The sequence below is a fragment of the Liolophura sinensis genome, chromosome 6 (assembly GCF_032854445.1).
Source record: "Liolophura sinensis isolate JHLJ2023 chromosome 6, CUHK_Ljap_v2, whole genome shotgun sequence".
Lineage (NCBI taxonomy): Eukaryota > Metazoa > Mollusca > Polyplacophora > Chitonida > Chitonidae > Liolophura > Liolophura sinensis.
Window position 1 is genome coordinate 2,414,211 of NC_088300.1, and position 14,516 is coordinate 2,428,726.

At 42.0% G+C, this 14,516-nt stretch overlaps 1 protein-coding gene across 1 annotated transcript in view; it reads right to left on the bottom strand.

The window, feature by feature from the left end:
- Positions 1 to 8,486: 8,486 nt before the first annotated feature.
- The window catches only part of LOC135468572 (protein-glucosylgalactosylhydroxylysine glucosidase-like), a 46,362-nt gene continuing 40,332 nt past the window's right edge, over positions 8,487 to 14,516 (bottom strand). Inside the window, exon 13 of the transcript XR_010444235.1 lies at positions 8,487 to 8,844. The gene's annotated coding sequence lies outside the window, so the exon portion shown is untranslated. The remainder of the gene's footprint in view (positions 8,845 to 14,516) is intronic.

Below are 14,516 nucleotides of genomic sequence, written 5' to 3' on the forward strand. Positions count from 1 at the left end.
GTGGAAACTGGATCGAGTTACAGGCTAGTGAATGTAACAATTTCAGACAGGTTAACATGGAAACTGGATTGAGTTACAGGCTAGTGAATGTAACAATTTCAGACAGGTTAACGTGGAAACTGGATTGAGTTACAGGCTAGTGAATGTAACGATTCAGACCAGTTAACGTGGAAACTGGATCGAGTTACAGGCTAGTGAATGTAACGATTCAGACCGGTCAACGTGGAAACTGGATCGAGTTCCATGTTAGTGAATGTAACGATTCAGACCGGTCAACGTGGAAACTGGATCGAGTTACAGGCTAGTGAATGTAACGATTCAGATCAGTTAACGTGGAAACTGGATTGAGTTCCAGGCTAGTGAATGTAACGATTCAGACCGGTCAACGTGGAAATTGGATCGAGTTCCAGACTAGTGAATGTAACGATTCAGACCGGTCAACGTGGAAATTGGATCGAGCTCCAAGCTAGTGAATGTAACGATTCAGACCGGTCAACGTGGAAATTGGATCAAGTTCCATGCTAGTGAATGTAACGATTCAGACTGGTCAACGTGGAAACTGGATCGAGTTCCAGGCTAGTGAATGTAACGATTCAGACCGGTCAACGTGGAAATTGGATCGAGTTACAGGCTAGTGAATGTAACGATTCAGACCGGCCAATGTGGAAACTGGATCGAGCTCCAAGCTAGTGAATGTAACGATTCAGACCGGTCAACGTGGAAACTGGATCGAGTTACAGGCTAGTGAATGTAACAATTTCAGACAGGTTAACGTGGAAACTGGATCGAGTTACAGGCTAGTGAATGTAACGATTCAGACCGGTCAACATGGAAACTGGATTGAGTTACAGGCTAGTGAATGTAACGATTCAGACAGGTCAACGTGGAAACTGGATCGAGTTACAGGCTAGTGAATGTAACGATTCAGACTGGTCAACGTGGAAATTGGATCGAGTTTCAGGCTAGTGAATGTAACGATTCAGACCAGTCAACGTGGAAATTGGATAGAGTTCCATGCTAGTGAATGTAACGATTCAGACCGGTCAACGTGGAAACTGGATCGAGTTACAGGCTAGTGAATGTAACGATTCAGACCAGTTAACGTGGAAACTGGATTGAGTTCCAGGCTAGTGAATGTAACGATTCAGACCGGTCAACGTGGAAATTGGATCGAGTTCCAGGCTAGTGAATGTAACGATTCAGACCGGTCAACGTGGAAATTGGATCGAGTTCCATGCTAGTGAATGTAATGATTCAGACCGGTCAACGTGGAAATTGGATCGAGCTCCAAGCCAGTGAATGTAACGATTCAGACCGGTCAACGTGGAAATTGGATCGAGTTCCATGCTAGTGAATGTAATGATTCAGACCGGTCAACGTGGAAATTGGATTGAGCTCCAAGCTAGTGAATGTAACGATTCAGACCGCCCAATGTGGAAACTGGATCGAGCTCCAAGCTAGTGAATGTAACGATTCAGACCGGCCAATGTGGAAACTGGATCGAGCTCCAAGCTAGTGAATGTAACGATTCAGACCGGTCAACGTGGAAACTGGATCGAGTTCCAGGCTAGTGAATGTAACAATTTCAGACCAGTTAACATGGAAACTTGATCGAGTTCCATGCTGGTGAATGTAACGATTCAGATGGAACGTGGAAACTAAGCTGGGAACGTGACTCGCCGATCTTTGAGCTAGTTTCCACACTGAAATATCTTGTACAGAAAAAAAACCCCATAATAATCATAGAAAGACCGCTGCAGAGTGTTTCCACAAGGTATAGTGCACCTATACGTATAACAGTGATATTTGATATATACAAATAGATCATGTTCTACAATGCAATGGTCAGAGCATCCGCCTCGAAGTTGGGAGACCCGGGATCAAACCCAGGTCGGGTCATACCAAAAACTTTAAAAATGGTACTTGTTGCTACCTCACTTGGCGGTCAGCACTGAGAGACTAGAGCAAGGAAACAAGACTGGTTGGCCCAGTGTCAGTATAATGTGATGCACAGTGGAGGCAGCACTTTGGTTGGCCCGGTGTCAGTATAATGTGACTTCGGCATTATGCTTCAGTGGAGGGATGACCTTGCCCTGCCACAAGGAGACACAGTAAATGAACACACACCTAATGATTTCTCCTCGCCATATGATTGCTAAGTACGACGTAAAACCCAGAGTATAATTCATACAAATGCATAGACAACACAATGAAAATTGCTTCAAATCTGCCAATATATTTGTTATCCTTACCTTGTTCATGTAGTGTTTTAGCTACTTGATATAATCTTACCTACGACCTTGTGGTATGTGTTGGTCATCACGGGTGTATAAGGTGGCTCAATAAGGTGCCCCGTCCTTGGGTAAACCAATGAGGTGAACTTTGACCTTTGCGCCGGGGTCAGTTTCGCCAGGGCTGGGTCGTGCATCCCTGGTCGCAAGGAGCCATCGTCGTCACCGGCCACAAACAACACACGGCCATGTATTTTGGAGTACTTAGAAAGACAAACACTAAAAGATTACGGAACCGCTACCTGCCAACTCTGTCTAGCTACTATGTTTTTCTGTTAGCCGTTTTATTTAGTAAACATATATTTGTTGTACAATATGCAAAAAATATAACACAAAAGTGAGCCGTATGGGGAAAGGTCTTCCAGCAACGTGCAGATGGTTGTCTGTTCCTATGGGGGCAAGTCGATTGGGAATATTTTCTCTGTCCATGCCTTTAGTGCTACAGGCATAATGTTTGCAACAGTGTGGCACCTATACTACCAACAACACGAGTTTAGATGCCCTCAGAGATGTCCCCAGTGTTCTTCTGAATGACCAACTTTTTCCAGCGTCACTGTAATCTAGGTTACATATTATGAAGATGGTAACATTGATTTACACATACATTTAAACGGGCTTTAACGTAGTGCTCATGAATATTTAAGTATTAGGACAGATTATGTGTACCAGAAACAGCGCAGATGTTCTACATACTACATATTAAAATCTAAAGTGTTTTAAAGACCACTGACTACACTAAAAAAATGAATGTTAATTTTAACAGTCAAGTCTGTTGTCTAAGTGATGCCAGAATGTGTTCTGATATTGCAGCAGATTGTTTAAATAAAACACACATATTCCATGAATTCAGCATAACGATTTTATTATACTAACAGAATGTTATGTTATGATAACAGAATACATTCTAGCATCAATCAGAAAACAGACTTTCTGTTAAAATTAACAGATTCATTTTTTGAGTGTAAAGTACATCAGTACTAACATGACTGCAGTTAATGGTGCTCGGTGAAGTTGCTGCAATTTAATGTGAACAGTTAGAATAAAACTTGGTTATGCGTGACCATTTGGCAGCCATCACACTGGTTTTACTCTTTTGTGCTAAACGGTCTTGGGAAGCCACTGCACCTTAAGAAATACTTCATACAGGCCTCCTGACGTTAGGCCGCAGTTCAGCCTGTTGTTAGACTCAATCGCATGACCACTTTGTATAGGTGGGATGGTCACCTAAACGGTACCGTCAAAATCCAGACTAGTTGTTATGATTTAAATCATTAACCCTAGCAACCTACATCGAATAGACTATCATCATCGTGTTGAAGTGTGTCTCTAGCCATGACCCCCTCGTCTGTTTCTTCATATTTTGCGTTCCAATTCACCCTGTTCGATTTACATGTAAAGAAAGCAAGTTAAAACGTTAGCAAAGAGCACAGAGTCAATGTGGTATAAAAAAAATTTTGTTTGGATGTGATCTGCCAGAGAAGATATATAGTGCTGGTCAAGTCCACTTTCCAACAGAATCGTTGAAACCATGGCATGCGTGATGTAGGCATATATAATGATCACAGTGATAACACTGACGGAAGATCACGTTACCACTATAAACACATACTGGTCAAGGCAGCACGAAAACGATGTTAGAAATCTATGATGTTAGAAACAACACGAACATGTCCTGGAGAAAATATTCGTATCAATATGGATAGACCACTTACGCCTGTACTGCCCCCGACACTCGACACTCTGAGATGCATGGAACAAGACTGGTTCAACAGTAAAGTCGGCTTGATTGCACAATTTACCGACAGTCTGTTGCCATGGAAGCCTGCAATCTAGGAGGAAGACAACAGGAAAACGACCGAAAAGACATCCTAATGGATCAAAGGTCTGATTGGGGCAGAGAATATATGTGTATATACTTTCCAAAATTATTAAAATCATTCATGGTGTTCTGTAAAAGTACGTTTCCTGAAATGTCGATATTAATTGTCTATGATGTTACCGACTGATCTGATGATGTTTTACTCCCTACTCAATAATATTTCACTTTTACCACGGCACCCAGTATTATATCACCATCTACCTGATTGAAGCCCCATTTCGAGCGAACACACCAGAGGCCCAAAAACTCAGCACAGCCAATAGTTTTGGCCTATCCCCTGGATACCATGACCTACCATCCCAAACCTAAAATAGCTCTGCCCAGCTACACCATTAACTCTATATGCTGATTTCCAAGCCTTTGAGATCTGCTGACTGGTCTCCATGAGTAAGTTATGGAGTTAATCCTGAAGTCTACACCGCGAACTCTTACTCTACACTTTAGCACAAACTTACGGTGCAGATTTTAGGTAGACATCTCCGAACTTCAGGTCGTTGAACATAATGAAGGGCGTGCCTCCAATACTCACAACAGCCTTCACCTGTTGAAAACATTAATGAAAAATAATAACTATCAATATAATACTTTAGATGATTGAAAACATTTCTTCAAATGTTTCTGTAGACCAAAATTGTTTGTTCATTTGTTTTTGGATTTGGGGTAGCTTTTTGCATTATTCATACCACTTCTGTGGCACCATATAACAGAGTCCCAATGCTGACATAGTTTCAGTGTTACCTAACCCAAACGTCATGCGCAGGACACCAGACATGACGCCCCATCTACCAGTGTACTCAAACCGTGCCCACCAGTACATGGCCCATATTTCCTTCACTGAGAAGACGGGATGCACCCTGATTGCCCATTTTCACCTCTTATACAAAATCTGGTTTGGGATTGAACTGGATGAAATGTGACGGTTATGAACAACATTTACCTCCGGGCGAGTCATTGCCAGTAACAACGCAAAGTCTGAGCCTTTGGAAACTGCCATCACGCCTATGCCCGAAGAACATACTTCCCGTTGAGATTTAAACCAGTCAATGGCTTCCTGAAGAACATGATCAACCTTTGACAACAAATGTTATGAAACTGAATTTAACCGATTAATGTTGACAGTGAAAGTTACCCAATAGCAATAAAACCTAACGGCATAATTTGTCTTCAGAAACTCTACCACAGTACACATATGTAAGATGGCATATTGTTGCATGCCTTGAAAGCACTGCCTGGACCTCTTCAAAAGCATTAGGCGCCATTTACTTTGTTTAATTTTTGGTATACTCTTTCCAATTCCCATATGCACGCGAGCAGAATAAAACTATCCTTCAAGAAGGGCAATAATTGTTATTTAATTCGTCTTTGGCATATTACACCCAGTAATATGTACCTTTCATACAATTTTAATATTTTCGCCTGGTTCCTCGTGGGACTGAAGTAGCACTTCAAAGAATTTTTTAAATATTTTTCTGTGATACCTCAGAGTGCCCTTCTTCCTTTTTTTCTATGTATATATAGTGACAGACTCTATATTCACTTTACTCGTATTTCTTTCTCAAAAGCCCTCTAGTCTCATCCGCTGACTTCCTAGCCGTACTCACGTAAAAATAGTTTAGATCCACATCTTCGAATGATTTTGGCAGGTCCTCAAAATCAAACCAAGCCAAGGCCAAGGTGGTGAAACCTCGAGAGGCGAGGAGAGATGCCTTGTACTCCAACAACCCACCAACAGTCCCAAATATGTCAATCACTCCTCGGTGGGGGCCAGGACCTAAACCCGAAATCGCTCTCCATCAATACATTAGTTTTAAAAGAAATTTGTCAATATTAGTACAAACATCAACTGTATTAGCAATATATGTGGTTGGTCATCGTGCCACAGCCACAATGAGTCATATTGAAAGACTAATCTAGAACTGACACATGGCAGCTTAGAATAGCCTGTTCTCTTTCTGCCTTTTTCAAATTTTGAAGCCATTTATCACCTTATTACACATACTTTGACATTCACATCCATCCATCCAGGATCTGACCACCCGATGGTCACCCTCACTAACTCATTCATTCATTTTGCACAATTCAATCAACGTCTGGGCTGTGTAACATATAAACATCACTGGCTCTTTATGTGAGAATCCGTGAAAAGTCAACAACTACTGAAAAGTTGTCCCAAGCACCTAAAACAATCATCCATTAACACATACAACAAGATTATGTCTTCATGCATCACACTGGCTCTATCTTACGAAGTGGTACGAACACAGTGCCTTGGCTCTATCTTACCGGGTGGTATGAACATGGTGCCTTGGCTCTCTCTATCTTCCCGGGTGGCACGAACATGGTGCTTTCGCTCTATCTAACTGGGTGTTACAGGCATGGTGCCTTGGCTCTATTTTACTGTGTGATATGAATATGGTGCCTTGGCTCTATCTTAACGTGTGGTATAAACACGGTGCTTTGGCTCTATCTTACCAGGTGGTATGAACATGGTGCCTTGGTTCCAGCTTACCAAGTGGTATGAACACGGTGCCTTGGCTCTATCTTACCGGGTGGTATCAACATGATGGCTTGACTCTATCTTACTGGGTGTTACAGGCATGGTGCCTTGGCTCTATTTTACTGTGTGGTATAAACATAGTGCCTTGGCTCTATCTTACCATGTGGTACAAACATAGTGCCTTGGCTCTATATTACTGGGTGTTACAGGCATAGTGCCTTGGCTCTATTTTACTGTGTGGTATAAACATAGTGCTTTGGCTCTATATTACTGGGTGTTACAGGCATGGTGCCTTGGCTCTATTTTACTGTGTGGTATGAATATGGTGCCTTGGCTCTATCTTAATGTGTGGTATAAACACAGTGCTTTGGCTCTATCTTACCAGGTGGTATGAACATGGTGCCTTGGCTCTACCTTACCAAGTGGTATGAACACGGTGCCTTGGCTCTATCTTACCGGGTGGTATCAGCATGGTGGCTTGACTATCTCACTGGGTGTTACAGGCATGGTGCCTTGGCTCTATTTTACCATGTGATATGAACATGGTGCCTTGGCTCTATCTTACCATGTGGTACAAACATAGTGCCTTGGCTCTATATTACTGGGTGTTACAGGCATGGTGCCTTGGCTCTATTTTACTGTGTGGTATGAACACGGTGCCTTGGCTCTATCTTAATGTGTGGTATAAACACGGTTCCTTGACTCTATCTTACCGAGTGGTATAAACATGGTGCCTTGGCTCTATTTTACCGCGTGGTATAAACATGGTGCCTTGGCTCTACCTTACCAAGTGGTATAAACATGGTGACTTGGCTCTTTTTTACTGGGTGGTATAAACATGGTGCCTTGGTTCTACCTTACCAAGTGGTATAAACATGGTGACTTGGCTCTATCTTACCAGGTGGTATAAACCTGGTGCCTTGGCTCTATCTTACCGGGTGGCATAAACATGGTGCCTTGGCTCTATCTTACCAGGTGGTATAAACATGGTGCCTCGAATGTTCCCATGACGTATTTCCCTTCTTTGGACATCCTTTAATATATACCACCGAAACACATGTTCCCGACACAGGTAATCAAATGACTGCCTAGACAGATTTTCCCAGGAAACGTGTCCGTCGATCACAGATATAGCGATGTTATATGGTGTTGTGACGTCCTTTTTCACCAGTCTCAATCCTTTTTGCTGACCAGGTTCAAACGTCATGCTCCAAAACAGACCCATTGGCTCAACACCTTATCCCAAGAAAGACATGTTAGTATGTATAAAACCAATCAGGACCCATACCACAGATGTTATGTCTTTAATGATATAGAGAACAAGGAAAACTAAACATACACCAGAATATCATAACAAATACATGCAACATTCTTATCCACATTAGTGCTTTAAAGTTTATTCTACCAGATTTTTGATTCACTAAAATATACACAGTTATCTCCCAAATGAATTGTACAATCTGCTATAGCCGTTTACCAACGATGCATCCAACAATCCAACTGTACTTGGGTTGGGTATTATTTAATGTGCTATTTACAAAAGTCTATGGGTTATCCTATTCTGCAGGTTCGTTACCTGTGTATGATCCAGACAAACTCTGCTGATGACTTAAATCCAGACAGCCTTCCATCGTGGCAATGAAGTGCCCGCATGATGCCATGCAAATATCCTTCTCTATCAATCGGGCATGAAGTGTTACAGGTTGCTTTGGTGACAACCCAGTTACTGTGATTCTCACTGGCTCATCCACCAGTGCCTCTGCTGGTATCACAGACAGCGAAGCAAACGACTGTCTAGACATTCTTCCAATGTAACGAATTCTCGACAAATGGTACAATACGCCGAATGTTATGTGAAAAGAAATGCAACTCGTTAATAAGGATTTGACACATAACTTGCATGTAATAGCTAATTAATTCATAGGCACTGGGTTAATCTCTTTTTGATAGGTCAAACATTTTGAAAACAATGAACATTGTCCATTATGATAAGTCAACATGTCACTGGACATTTAAACACAAGTCTGCCTTGAATGAAGATAATCTAAAATACTGAAACAAAATCTGGCCACCAGATACTGACGAGGATATACATACCTCTCACAAACAAATCTGTAAACATAACTAGACCAGATTCAAGTCACCATCAGCAATCATCACAAGAGTTCCCTTGTCATCTGGAACAATATAAGACATCCAGATAAGAACATTGCTACCCACTTTATTATGAATACTTCACCTATAAAGCGTGTCCAAACACATCAATCTACTATTCACATTGGTAATAAAACTATATTCGTGCCAGCTCATGTTTAATTAATGCTGGGGTGTCCGCTCTGTGCACCCGACCCTTCTGGTGCATAAGTTAATTAGGGTTATGTACATGCGCTAGACCAAGATTGCTCTAACGTTAGTTTTGGTAAAATTTTGATCGGCCAAGGTTGGAATCTAAGACAAAACTGAGCGAATAAAATTTTGCCAAACCTATCATCAGAGTAATCTGGGGTATGTGTAAACATCATATAAACACAGATCTTCAGGACAAAGAAATATCTGCAGTACAGAATTACCATCATCTTATGTTTCGTAAGGCTCATAAAGCAACTTACAAACTTAATGCCGAACTTAAATAGGCCTAATATAGGGCCTACACTCTTAAAACCGAAGTGCTGCATTTACACTTAAAGATTCCAAGATCGAGTGACCAAACTTTTAAAGTGTTGTACAGAGGAGTTGCAACTTTTACATATAACATTGCATTGCGTGTATTACATAGCACATTTTCAAAGTGTGGTCACTCCTCTAACCATTTAAATTTCAATGCAACACTTAATTTTTAAGAGTGTATAGTTAAACTGGAGCGGACTGCTGATGCGCTATCTGGGTTAAGTACCCTAAATCTACACAGGATCTACACAATGTATCGTTGTGAAAACTAATCACCAGATGACCTGTTTAAATATGTAACATGTAGAGCAGAGTTTGCCACCTTAGAATTAGGCTTATATAAATTTATCTGACAGAGGAGTATCTGACGGAGGGGACCACATATTCCCATTCCCCCATTTGCCTTATGACCTAATGTAAGCATAGCAATAAGGCCATGTTCCTACACTGGTCAATTTGTCGTATTTCACATCTGAACTCTACACAATGGGAAAGTGTCAAGAACCCGGATCCATTTTAGTCGACAGGAGCCAGCCGTATGAAATAGGCCTTGTTCTATATTAGCACACAAGTTAATTGTTGAATTCAACAAATCCACTTCACAAACCCAACACTGTGAATGTGGCTTTGGGATTTTACTATCCATGCTTAGTACTTCCAGATCTGAGGGACAGACTGAAGAGTAAATAACATTTGCAAAGCTTGGAAACATTTGGAAAAATTATTTATGCAACAAGTCTATGGAGTGGCACTGTGCTATTAATGTGGTATTTTTTTTTTATCAAAGCTTTGAAATTCGATTTTTCACTTCAGAGGGATACAGAATGGATAATGATTGGCTGGAGCGAGAGATAAGGAAGTCCAGGCTGTCCAGGCAAGAAGTATATCAGGTCAGTTTTGCTGCTCGTGGGTATAGGAGGCTGAGGAGGCTGAGTAAATCCTGGGTTATACTTATGGGAAGGTCGGGTGAGTCAGGTGGGCAAGGTGGGCGAGGAGGGGGAGGAGGGTGCGGAGGTGGAGGGGTAAATGGGTCGTTGTAATTTGGGGGGGGTGGGGGTGGTTGTGCGCGTGCGAGGAAGTCATGATGTCAAAGGAAGCGGTATAACATCATGGTGTTCTAGAAGGTGTGTGATGTTCTGGAAGCGTCCTGTGTAGTAGCAGTAGTAACAGTGTTGTAGCACACGATTCAGGTGCACGGCCAGCCTATCACCCAAGGTCGTGGACTTCGCACTGTGGGGCGGGTGCATTCCACGACCTGGTCTGCTGCCTACATAAGCCTGTCATGATGACACACATAAACCGTAAGTGCTCAGATGGAAATATCTCTTTCGGAAAGATATACTTGGCCCTGAAAAGGGCCGTTGGAAAAAAAAAATCCTGAAAAAGACTGCCACGCAAAACTGGCACGGCGAGAGGCAGGTATCCGCTGGGGTGGTGGTACACACGACCCACTGTTTCATTGGAGTTCCCAGTGGGGGGCCGACGTTGTGAGGTTGGTGATGATGGTAACATCCCTGGTAAGCCGCCCCGCCTGAGCCATTATACTGACACGGGTCAACCAGTACTTGCACTATCCCCTTCATGCTGAATGCCAAGCAAGGTATTAGGTCATGATGTCGACATGTGAGCGTCAGTCCCAACTGTGAATTATCTTGGATTCACTGGTTGTAAAGGCTAAAGAATGTGGAAAACATTGGCAGAGGAACAATGTCGAGGTGAACTTAATTTATTAGAGTTTTATCTGGTTAATGCATGCATTGGTTCACTTTGCATGGATTCATGGAGTTTCTCCACACTGAGCTGTTCTTAAATACCAATGTTTTAATTTGGAAGACTCCTCGGCTGTGGTCTAAGCCTAACCCCACATTAAAAGATCACAGCCGAGATCCTTGGTTAGTCATATTGTGGTCGCAGTGAGTAGTGAACACCGAACGCAATCTTACAAAGCGATAGGTCACGTGAGCTGTGATGAACACCTTACATGAATATTCAAAAGGACAAAAATGAGGCCTTTGAAGGCCTTAGCAGATATATGAATAAGTTTTCAAACTAGGTCTCACTGCTGGGAGTTATGAGGTGTTCCTGCAACCTAGCTACTTAGGACGCCTGATGCGGTGAACGGTTTGAGGCTGGGGGCCCTGCTTGTGGCGGATCTGTGTCGATCGGGTGTTTGCGCTAAGCTAGGCATCATTATGGCTACATCGGGGGAGCTTAGTGTATCCAGGTTGTCTGAGGAGGGTACCGGCCCAGGGCGGAGACGCAGCAGACAAAACCTCTCATGTGCAGCAGTAGTGGGATCGCGCCCCTAAATAGGCAAGAGCTCATAGCCCGTCAAACATGATCGGATCCGTGCCTCCTCCCCCCACCCCTCCCCAACCAAACAAATCACGTAAAATTAAATCAATTACCCATAAAATTCAAATTCCATGATACCGATGAAAGCAACAATATACACTGAATAAAACTCAGTGGCGGAAATCAGCATTTGACCATGATTTAATCCAGATTAAGAAAGATGTATATCTCAATCCCAGGTTTAATTAAGGCAGTTAAACTGGGTCATGCACAGACTATATATCAGGTGGGATTAAATTAGCAGATAAGTTAGACTACGTTTAAGAGTGGCATTGTGTCTGCGCAGTCACTGGCGTACATGCCTGTGTCCCACGTGCAATAGTAGGTCTACTAAGCCTACACACGTTTTCCCACGATGTGAACCCACAAATATACAGCCATCTTTGAGGTTAACAAAATTAGTAGAAGGTGTCACATCCACAGGTCTGATACGTTATAGGGCGAGTCAAATTAAAATAGCGAAGTTTATATGGGCGTAGGCTTAGCCAAGAAATCAGCTGTGAACTTCAAATATTAGGTGAGGTCTTGTTCACAGCCGAGAACAGAGCCAGGAACACAATACAAGAAAACAGTTAGGCGTCATCGGCAAAAGTCAAGTGAATTACATTTGCTGACGGCTTCGTGGTCATCTGGACAATTTTTGTCCAATTCCGTGGAGTATACGACTAGTAATTCCATGATATCTCGTTTTTGTCCCCTACTCACAAATATCGTCTTCGTGGTGCATGCGCCTATGTGGTTGACATTTAGCTGGTGAAAAAAAAAACTCGCAGTCGCAGCGTCAATTTCTGGTCATTTTAAATGCATGTGTCCCTTCATACTTCTACTTCACTCAACAATTAGCTTCCAAAACAACACCGTTGTCCACTTCTGTATGCGGAGCTGTTCTATAGATTGGAATAGTTAAATAACGTTGTGATATACTTTTACATGATGTCAGATTCACAACAGACGTCAACGTGATTGACGCCCCAATTTAGGTCAGTCGGGTAGACGGCATCACGTGGTGAGTAGCTCAAAGCAGACCTTATTTTCGAATTCGACTGAGTTTTTCTGAGGAAATATCAAATAAAGGCCAGTGTCAATGGCTGCAAAAAGTGCATAAATGTCTTAGCTTGCGGATAGGCCATGTAATTAGTGGATTTGGATATTGTGGCGATTTTGCTAGAGCTATACACATGCTACCACAAAAAGGATTAATTCCAGTAACTGACTCATGTACATATGTAAATAGCCTACCAACAAACTGCCATAATCTATCAAAAATATTCATGCGTTGAAAAAAAGAATAAAACGCAGATTTGATGGGCCACGATATCCGTCAGGAAAATGACCCTAACACTAGTATTTAAACCAAAAAAAAACTTTTAGTCCCAGATGATCTCTGACGACTGTCATGTTAACATCTCAATTTCCACCTAGTTAGCTTTCTAAGGCAGGTATTTTACATTCATATCAGCAGTTAAAGTAGTAGTTAGACAAGTTGTCAGCACTAAAGTGGGATTTCAGCTTTAGAGCTTACCAGTGGGGTTGTTGAGAGCTTAACATTGGGGCTGTTAGTTCCAAATTGTGACACAAGTGTTCCCAGGCTGTGGGACTGACTTTCCCAGGCTGTGGGAATGATATTCCCAACCATGATTGTGACAGTATATCTCAACAGTTTGTAACTGGGATTTTCTGGACCAAAAGTTTATAATTCCTATGTATGTGCTGAAATATCTATATTGGGAGAAGTTGTCTATACATATAAGTGCCCCTGAGCAACAGTGGGACTGGGATTCACAGCACAGTGAGACGCAGAGTCCCAGATTTTGGAACTCGTTTTCCCAAGTTATCACTGGACCATTTCTGGAACTGTTACTCCCAGAGAAGACCTGGAAGTATTATTTGCTGATAATTTCCCCACATATAGCTGACATATTGTCTATATAACAACAGTTGGACATATCGGTATCACAACAGAACTAGAATTAATACCTCCCTGAGATATCCCCAACAAGTTACCCACACCAACTGAAGTACACGTCATGTGCCTGTATACAGTACCTCCACCTTTACACATATATATTAACATACTCCTGTCACTCTATTTTAATAAAACTGTTCCTGCTGTTTGTTGAACCTCGAAATCGGACTTTTCTTGGTTATTCGAAGTTCAGAGCTAACTAGTGGTTTTCCAACGACTATTTCTTATTGGATCCCATTAACTTTCAATGGAATTGCTATGTTGAGAAATCATTTTCGGACAATTATGTTTAAACTGACCGGTGTTTCCACACATAAAGCATTATACACGCGTGAGTGACAAACTGATTGCCATGACCTAATCATGCCATTCATGGATAATACAAGGCTTTCTAGTATTTCTTCCAGCTTAACAATTTAATTTTACTTTCAGGTAATTCTTAAAAATTCCTTGACATATATGAGGAAGGTTTCCCAAGTTATAGCCCCAAATTCCAAGTGGGTTTTGAGATAAGACCATCTAAAAACACCCTGTAAAGTTCATTTTCAACAGTCGCGAATAGGATATCTGTTCTGGAGGCATTTTTGGATGACCATCTCCGCGTAAAACCAGTCATCCCTTAATGTTTCCCTGGCAATCTTCTTTTTGCAACTAACTGCAAACTTGGCTGCAAGATTTTGGACAATAGCTTTTGAATACACCATACTGCCGTGATGCACAGTACACCATACTGCCGTGATGCACAGTACACCAACATTCCACCCAGAGTAGCATCCAAAGCTCTCCTCATCATTTCAGGATCATACTGCCGTCTTATTTGAATTTTGTGCGGATATCAAAGGAAAGCCTGTTCTTAGAGCA